The following is an 8,563-nucleotide window of genomic DNA, read 5'->3' on the forward strand; positions in this document are numbered from 1 at the left end:
GTCCATTGTTACGTTCTTTGTCTAGGCGTGTATGAACGCAACAAGAAGTTGGCCCACTCACACACCACCCAAGTAAGTACACAAACAACAATATCTTCTAAAAGTGCTAGGCAGCCATTTATTTGCTTCAGCTGTGAGCAGTGCCAAAAATAACAAACAAAACTCCCTACTGGTCCCTATGCTTTCCTACACAAAATAAAAACCAACCAAAAGACAATCCACTTACCTAACTTTCTAACAAAAAACAGGAGAAAACTTAATCAACAAAAATGGCTTCTCACGCCTACTAGGCTGCTGCAGTGAAGAATATGTACAAGGTGAACAAAATACACGATTGCTACTTGACAAGACTATTTACAACTATTTACAAACTAAGATTCTAACACCAGACACACGAGTGGAACATGGTGGATACACAGACAGACCAGCAACTACAAAGACAGAGGACGCGACTTAAATACACACAGAGAAACACAAGGAGATTACACACAGGTGGGGAACACAGCTGGGAATAATCAACAAGACGAGACAGAGGTAAAACTGAACACACTCACATGAGACGCAGACCTTCACAATAAAACAGGAAACGAGAACACTACACCAAGACGCAGACCTGACACTGAGAGCCAGACAGACAGAATGACACATGGAACCTGAACTAAACTAAACGTGAGATACAACCGAGAACAAATCCTTAAACAATAATAATCATCATTATAATAATAATAATAATACTCATAGCGCCCAAAACCACAACAATCCTCTGGTGGGAGGAGTCACGCATAAAACAAAACATTAGATCATAACACCATGTTTAATAAAACTCCCTCTATTAAAATAAGAAAACAAAAAAACAAAAGAGGAAGTAGACAACACCCAGTAACTGCGTCTGTCCTTTTAAAAGAGAAGAGAAATAAACACATATGGGACAATTCTCCCCATCTTAGACAAAATCTGACCATAAATGTCCTTTTCTAAGTCATGTTCTTCTCTTCACACAACTCTTGGCCTCCAGGGCATAAACTTTGGACTTATAACCGTCATATAAGTCCTCACAGCGCACCAAGCACGGAGAAAACTCAGTCTCAGTGCTTCAAAATTCTCACACAAGATTCAAAAACTGTTTCTGTCATTTATCTGCCCAAGAACTTCATCAAATGGACCTCGCTGGGTCCAGTAATCTTCAGCACATGTATATCACTGCCACCAGTGCTGATTTAAAAACAGTTTCTTGTCTCAGTTTACCTAGTATTAACTTATCAGATGGACTGCAGCCAATCCATCAATATCAACACAATTGTGTATCCCCATGTACACAGCTTATTCTTCACTTGTATCACAGCACATCTAGTAATATTTTCAGAATTACTTCAACATGGTAAACATTGATTTTGCTTTAAAAGCAATTTACCATTAAAACTCAAGACCACAGCTGATTCGATTCTTTGAAATCCTGAGTCAGTTAAACACCTTGCTCAACTCAAGGTGTCCTTTTCTTGGACTTCCTCGTCCGAACTCACTCTTTTTACCCCGGCATCTCCACCAGAATGTTACGAGATCTTCCACTCTTACTTGGTGAAATAAGGTAACTTGTAAGGTCTTTCCACTTGTAGCCGGAGGGGCTACTCGCTTTTCCTTTCTCTTTCGTCGCCACTTGCGCTACTGCTTTCTCTCTCTCTCTCTCTCTCTCTCTCTCTCTCTCTCTCCTGTGCGTGCTCCCGCTGCGCGCTTACGTTAACTAGGAGCCCACCTGTATATTGATTACAGGGCGGCGTTTACCTGTATAAAGGGAAGCCGGGTTTTCTCGTTGGATTATTTTCCTCCCGAGCTTCTGGTGCGATATAGCGGTAGACGCTGGCTTGTTGGTTAAATTACTGAGGCGATCAGGTCGTGTGATTGCTACAGGTAGGTCTCCCCTTCGATTTCTGATTTCTCCCTAACGTCGGCAATTAGTAGTTATATTTCTGCGGCCCGCTACAGCGCGGCTGTTTTTCTTTCCTTTGCTCCAGCCGTGGTGAGGAGACGCGTGAGTGCATCCGCCGTGCAGTACAGCGCCTCCAAGTTCTGGGGTAAGCCGCTTATTTTATAGCTGCTAGTTTTGTAAATTAAAGAAGATTAAGGTTAGTTTTGCCTTTTTCTTATTTGTAGGGTTTGATTGCTGCCGTGCCCTCTCGGGGACCAACCGCCTGCTTTGGTTACGTAGAGAGTCGGGCGCCTGCTCTGCTGCTGTCTTGTTTTGTTGATCTTGTTTGTATGATGTTGTTTTGCCCTGTTTTGTTTTGTGTTGTTTTGGTTATATTACGGTTAATCTGTCGGCGGCCCGGTTTTTCCTTGTAGCTTGCCTTGCCACGCCCTCTTGGATTATCGTTTGCTCCAGCTTTTTGTGGCTGGCCGGGGCGATTCTCAGCTGTATATTGGGCTGGTTATACAAACTGGTACTGCCTTTCCCCTTTTCTCCCAGCTGTGGGAAGTTGTGTGAGACCGAGCAGACCAAGGACAATCGGACCCAGCACCAGCTGTGGGCTGGTTCGCCGAGCGAAAGTATTTCTAACCAGTGCTCTGTGGTGTATATCTGGGTGTGTTGTATCACAGACTTTGGTTTTCCTTTAATTGTTTCTTTTTTTTGTTTTGTAGGTTGAGAGCCTGTTTGTGTCCCATGTTTTTCACCTTTTAATGTGTATGTTCTGTATTTTTATTGTAGTGGGCGGAGGATCTATCAGCGGCTGTGGGACCGTAGGTGGTGGGTCGTTTTCCACGCTTCTTTTGTTGTACAGCACCAGGTGAAAAGACTGTAGTAGGTTTCCTTTGTGTGGTTTTGTTTTGGTCCACCGCTGCTGGTAATCCCCGGTTGTATATATATTTTTCTTGTACTTTGGGACACTGTTTTAGACATTCAGTGTGTTGTTGTTTTTTTATGTTATATAATAAATCAAACTGTGTTCATATTTGAACCGGCCTCACCGTGCATCTCTGAACCTGTACGAACGTAATTGTCCTAATTATATTTTATTTTTCTTTCAGTTTGTATTTCCTGGGGGCTAGCCTTTCCCCCCCAGGTGGCGTTGTCAATTTCTTTCTCAATTCTTGTAGAACCCCGCCGACCACTTGGTCACATACTTGGCGTTGTCGACAGGATGCACATTTGAGGTAGACGTTTGGTCTTGTAAATTGTTTTATTTTTGTAGAGATCACAGTTCACCTGTTTGAAGGCTCTATTTGTTTTAGTGTGTGACTATAGACAAGACAGCAGTATCCAGGTTTAGGAGGAGTAATAGGATTTTAGCACCTTGCTGATTTAATTTTCCCTGTTTTTGGTCTAAAATTTATTATGGAGGAAGAATTGCAGCAACTTAGAGACTTGGTAGCACAGTTAAAAGCAGATGGTGGGTGGTGGTGGTGCCGCGTCGGCCTCCTTCGCACCAGCTGGTTGCATACCAAATGTTGGTAGCCAGGCCGCCGTCACAGAGCGTTTGGTGGTGGTGCCTAGGGACCGTAAATGTCCCATGTTTAATGGCAGAACGGGCATCAATATATCTGAATGGGTCGAAGAGGTTCAAGCGTGCATGCGTGCCCGGCACCTGTCTGTTGCTGATCAAGCGTTCTTTATTTTTGACCATCTAGAGGGAGAAGCAAGGGAGGAGATCAAATTTCGCCCTAATTCAGAGCGAGGGGATCCTGCTCGGGTGTTGACCATTTTAAAGGAACTGTATGGTAATGCGCAGTCCTATGTCACTCTGCAGCAGGCTTTCTTTTCGAGGAGACAGCGGGAGGGAGAGACTTTGCAGGAGTTTTCCTTAGCGCTAATGGCTCTGATGGAGCAAGTGAAACAAAGTGCACCTGATGGCATGCGTAATGCAGAGGTGTTGCTCCGAGACCAGTTTGTAGAACATGTTGTTGACAGTGCTCTCCGTAGAGAGCTTAAACAATATGTGCGCCGTGTGCCTACTGCCACCGTGTTAGAGGTGCGCGGGGAAGCAATTAGATGGGAAAGAGAAAGGAAAAGCGAGTAGCCCCTCCGACTACATCTACCCCCTCTTTTTGTATTGGCGCCCCGACAATAACTCGAGGGAGCTAACACCATGGCCTGAATATGGCAAGCTGTGCAATGCTCCTGGTACCTTTCAGCGCCTAATGCAGAGGATGTTCGGGGATCAGCAGTGCCAGTCGTTACTGCTGTACCTAGATGACATCATTGTGTTCTCCTCGTCTGTTTCTCAGCATCTGCAACGGCTGGAGATGGTGATGGCAAGGCTGCAGCAAGAGGGGCTCAAGGCTAAGCTAGAAAAGTGTGCCTTTTTTTCAGCAGAAGGTTAACTACTTGGGCCATGTAATCTCTTGTGAGGGTGTCTCCACAGATCCAGCCAAGGTTGACGCAGTAGCCAAGTGGCAGTGTCCTCGTTCCGTGTCAGAGTTGCGATCCTTTTTGGGTTTTGCCAGCTATTACCGGCGCTTTGTGGAGGGGTTTGCCACATTGGCGGCTCCCCTGCATCAAGTGGTGGCTAAATTGGCTGGCACCAAGACAAAGGAGGGCTCGGGACAGAGTTTGAGTGCTATCTGGACACCTCAGTGTGAGGAGAGCTTTGAGGCCCTGAAGACCAAGCTTGTGTCTGCCCCTGTGCTGGCGTATGCTGACTTCGCACGTCCATTCATCTTGGAGATTGACGCCAGTCACAGTGGTTTGGGTGCAGTTCTTTCCCAAGACGTAGAGGGTGTTGTCAGGCCAGTGGCTTATGCCAGTCGAGGTCTTCGGCCCCACGAGCGCAATATGGACAATTACAGCTCCATGAAGCTAGAGTTTCTTGCGCTCAAGTGGGCCATGGCCGAGAAGTTTCGGGAGTACCTGCTGGGGCACAAGTGTGTGGTTTACACTGATAACAATCCACTCAGTTACCTCTCTTCAGCTAAGCTGGGTGCCACGGAGCAGAGGTGGGCCTCCCAGCTGGCGGCATTCGATTTTGAGATTAAGTATCGCTCAGGCCACAGTAATAGGAATGCTGATGCGCTCTCCCGACAGTATGAGACGAGCTCTAGTCTGGCCGAGGGCGTGTCGCTTGGGACTCCCATCCCGGCCTCGCTTCAGCAGGCTCAGTGTCCAGTGGTACGGCCCCCCGTTACTCAGTTAAAGATTGGGGCTTTCCCGTCTCATTCTCTGGGGGATATCCGTGCTTTGCAGGAGGCTGACCCCCTCCTGAAAGGTTTCCTGGTATACTGGAGGAGGCAGTCCCTGCCCTCTTCAGAGGAAAGGAGTCAGGTCCCCAAACCAGTCATGGCTCTGGTGCGCCAGTGGGATCGTCTGGTGGAGAAGGATGGCATCCTCTATCGCCGCATTTTGCGTCCGGGTGGAGGTGAGGAGGCCATCCAACTTGTGCTTCCAGAGGCTCTGAAGCCGGAGACCTTGAGGCAGCTGCACCAGGACCATGGGCACCAAGGTATTGAGCGTACCACTGAACTAGTCCGGCAGCGTTGCTATTGGCCCGGGATGTCTTCTGACATCAAACAATGGGTTCAGCGTTGTGAACGCTGTCAGGTTGCGAAGGACTCAGAGTTGGGGCCTCATAGTTATATGGGCCACCTGTTGGCATCTAGGCCGAATGAAATTCTGGCCATAGATTTCACACTGTTGGAACCTTCTCGTAGTGGAGTCGAAAACGTCTTGGTTATGACTGACGTTTTCAGCAAAGACACTGTCGCAGTCCCTACCCGGGACCAGCGGGCCTCTACTGTGGCCCAGGCCCTGTTGACAGAGTGGTTTTTTAAGTTTGGCGTTCCTAGCCGCCTCCACTCTGACCAGGGTAGAAATTTTGAGAGTCTGGTGATGCAACAGTTATGTGAGTTGTATCGGGTAGCTAAGTCCCGTACAACCCCCTACCACCCAGCAGGTAATGGGCAGTGTGAACGATTTAATCGGACCCTCCACAACCTCCTGCAGACCCTGCCGTCATCTCGGAAACGCGACTGGGCTGCGTGCTTACCACACCTGCTCTTTTGCTATAATAGCACGCCCCATCAGGGCACGGGAGAGTCGCCCTTTTTCCTGATCTTTGGCAGGGATCCTAGGCTGCCCATTGATTTTCTTCTAGGTCATGTTCAGGACCCAGTGCCTGGAGAGGTCCACGACTGGGTGGTTGAGCATCAAGCCAGGTTAATGGTGGCTTATGAGGGAGCTCGGGCACGGTTGCTGCTGGCCGCTGACCGTCGCAAGGCGCGGCATGACCAAAGGGTCCACCCTGTTCCTTTCAAAGTCGGTCAGTTGGTGTATCTTCGTGATCACAGCGCCCGGGGCCGGCACAAGATTCAGGACCTATGGAGCTCAGTCGTCTATCAGGTGTTGAGGGCACCCCAAGACAATGGGGCTGTTTATACCATTGCCCCGGTGGGAGACTTGGAGAAGGTTCGACATGTCCATCGTGACATGTTGAAAGCACAGGTCAGCCTAGGGCCTCCCACACCTGGTCCACAGGTTCCACCCACACCTGTACCCGCTGACTCAGAGCGGACCTCCTGGAGCGATGATGAGCTGTGGCTCCTCGTTCCTGAGGTAACATCACGCCCTGTAGTACCCGTGGCGTTACGATCCAACACCTCCAGAGTTCCATCAGTGGAACTCAGGTCTGCCCCCAGTGTGGTTGTAGCACCCTCGACCTCGGCTTCCCCAGGTTCTTCCTCGGGCTCTGGTGAACAGTCTGAGGTGGGTAGGCCACACTTGCGGAGAACAGCACATTCTACAGCTGGTCAGCATTCAAATGTACATCATTTGCCGCGTTCTGTTGAGCCTGTACCGGTCGCCAATGCTCAGCTTGCCATATTCAGGCCATGGTGTTAGCTCCCTTGAGTTATTGTCGGGGCGCCAATACAAAAAGGGGGGGTAGATGTAGCCAGAGGGGCTACTCGCTTTTCCTTTCTCTTTCGTCCCCACTTGCGCTACTGCTTTCTCTCTCTCTCTCTCTCTCTCTCTCTCTCTCTCCTGTGCGTGCTCCCGCTGCGCGCTTACGTTAACTAGGAGCCCACCTGTATATTGATTACAGGGCGGCGTTTACCTGTATAAAGGGAAGCCGGGTTTTCTCGTTGGATTATTTTCCTCCCGAGCTTCTGGTGCGATATAGCGGTAGACGCTGGCTTGTTGGTTAAATTACTGAGGCGATCAGGTCGTGTGATTGCTACAGGTAGGTCTCCCCTTCGATTTCTGATTTCTCCCTAACGTCGGCAATTAGTAGTTATATTTCTGCGGCCCGCTACAGCGCGGCTGTTTTTCTTTCCTTTGCTCCAGCCGTGGTGAGGAGACGCGTGAGTGCATCCGCCGTGCAGTACAGCGCCTCCAAGTTCTGGGGTAAGCCGTTTATTTTATAGCTGCTAGTTTTGTAAATTAAAGAAGATTAAGGTTAGTTTTGCCTTTTTCTTATTTGTAGGGTTTGATTGCTGCCGTGCCCTCTCGGGGACCAACCGCCTGCTTTGGTTACGTAGAGAGTCGGGCGCCTGCTCTGCTGCTGTCTTGTTTTGTTGATCTTGTTTGTTTGATTTTGTTTTGCCCTGTTTTGTTTTGTGTTGTTTTGGTTATATTACGGTTAATCTGTCGGCGGCCCGGTTTTTCCTTGTAGCTTACCTTGCCACGCCCTCTTGGACTATCATTCGCTCCAGCTTTTTGTGGCTGGCCGGGGCGATTCTCAGCTGTATATTGGGCTGGTTATACAAACTGGTACTGCCTTTCCCCTTTTCTCCCAGCTGTGGGAAGTTGTGTGAGACCGAGCAGACCAAGGACAATCGGACCCAGCACCAGCTGTGGGCTGGTTCGCCGAGCAAAAGTATTTCTAACCAGTGCTCTGTGGTGTATATCTGGGTGTGTTGTATCACAGACTTTGGTTTTCCTTTAATTGTTTCTTTTTTTTGTTTTGTAGGTTGAGAGCCTGTTTGTGTCCCATGTTTTTCACCTTTTAATGTGTATGTTCTGTATTTTTATTGTAGTGGGCGGAGGATCTATCAGCGGCTGTGGGACCGTAGGTGGTGGGTCGTTTTCCACGCTTCTTTTGTTGTACAGCACCAGGTGAAAAGACTGTAGTAGGTTTCCTTTGTGTGGTTTTGTTTTGGTCCACCGCTGCTGGTAATCCCCGGTTGTATATATATTTTTCTTGTACTTTGGGACGCTGTTTTAGACATTCAGTGTGTTGTTGTTTTTTTATGTTATATAATAAATCAAACTGTGTTCATATTTGAACCGGCCTCACCGTGCATCCCTGAACCTGTACGAACGTAATTGTCCTAATTATATTTTATTTTTCTTTCAGTTTGTATTTCCTGGGGGCTAGCCTTTCCCCCCCAGGTGGCGTGTCAATTTCTTTCTCAATTCTTTTAGAACCCCGCCGACCACTTGGTCACACACTGTCTCGCAGTAACAAACAACCTGCGCATTCAGAAGATCCCCTTCCCACGTAAATTCACTTTTCATGGACCCAAAAGTAAGCATATTATTTCCCTAATCAAAAGTGAAACCGTGCCTCGCACAGTAATACGTAATAAAACCTTAAAGTGAAACCAAAACTCTTCTTGTGTTGAAACTAAAAAGAGGAAG

At 48.1% G+C, this 8,563-nt stretch overlaps 2 long non-coding RNA genes across 2 annotated transcripts; both read left to right on the forward strand.

The window, feature by feature from the left end:
• The first annotated feature begins 1,787 nt into the window (after positions 1 to 1,787).
• Positions 1,788 to 2,272, forward strand: LOC109199837 (uncharacterized). Its single transcript, XR_002060135.2, has 3 exons — positions 1,788 to 1,905; positions 1,981 to 2,069; positions 2,149 to 2,272. It is a non-coding gene; the product is annotated as an uncharacterized LOC109199837 (long non-coding RNA).
• Positions 2,273 to 7,045: 4,773 nt separating this feature from the next.
• Positions 7,046 to 7,594, forward strand: LOC109197177 (uncharacterized). Its single transcript, XR_002058445.2, has 3 exons — positions 7,046 to 7,163; positions 7,239 to 7,327; positions 7,407 to 7,594. It is a non-coding gene; the product is annotated as an uncharacterized LOC109197177 (long non-coding RNA).
• The last annotated feature ends 969 nt before the right edge of the window (positions 7,595 to 8,563 follow it).

Source organism: Oreochromis niloticus, linkage group LG3 (assembly GCF_001858045.2).
Source record: "Oreochromis niloticus isolate F11D_XX linkage group LG3, O_niloticus_UMD_NMBU, whole genome shotgun sequence".
Lineage (NCBI taxonomy): Eukaryota > Metazoa > Chordata > Actinopteri > Cichliformes > Cichlidae > Oreochromis > Oreochromis niloticus.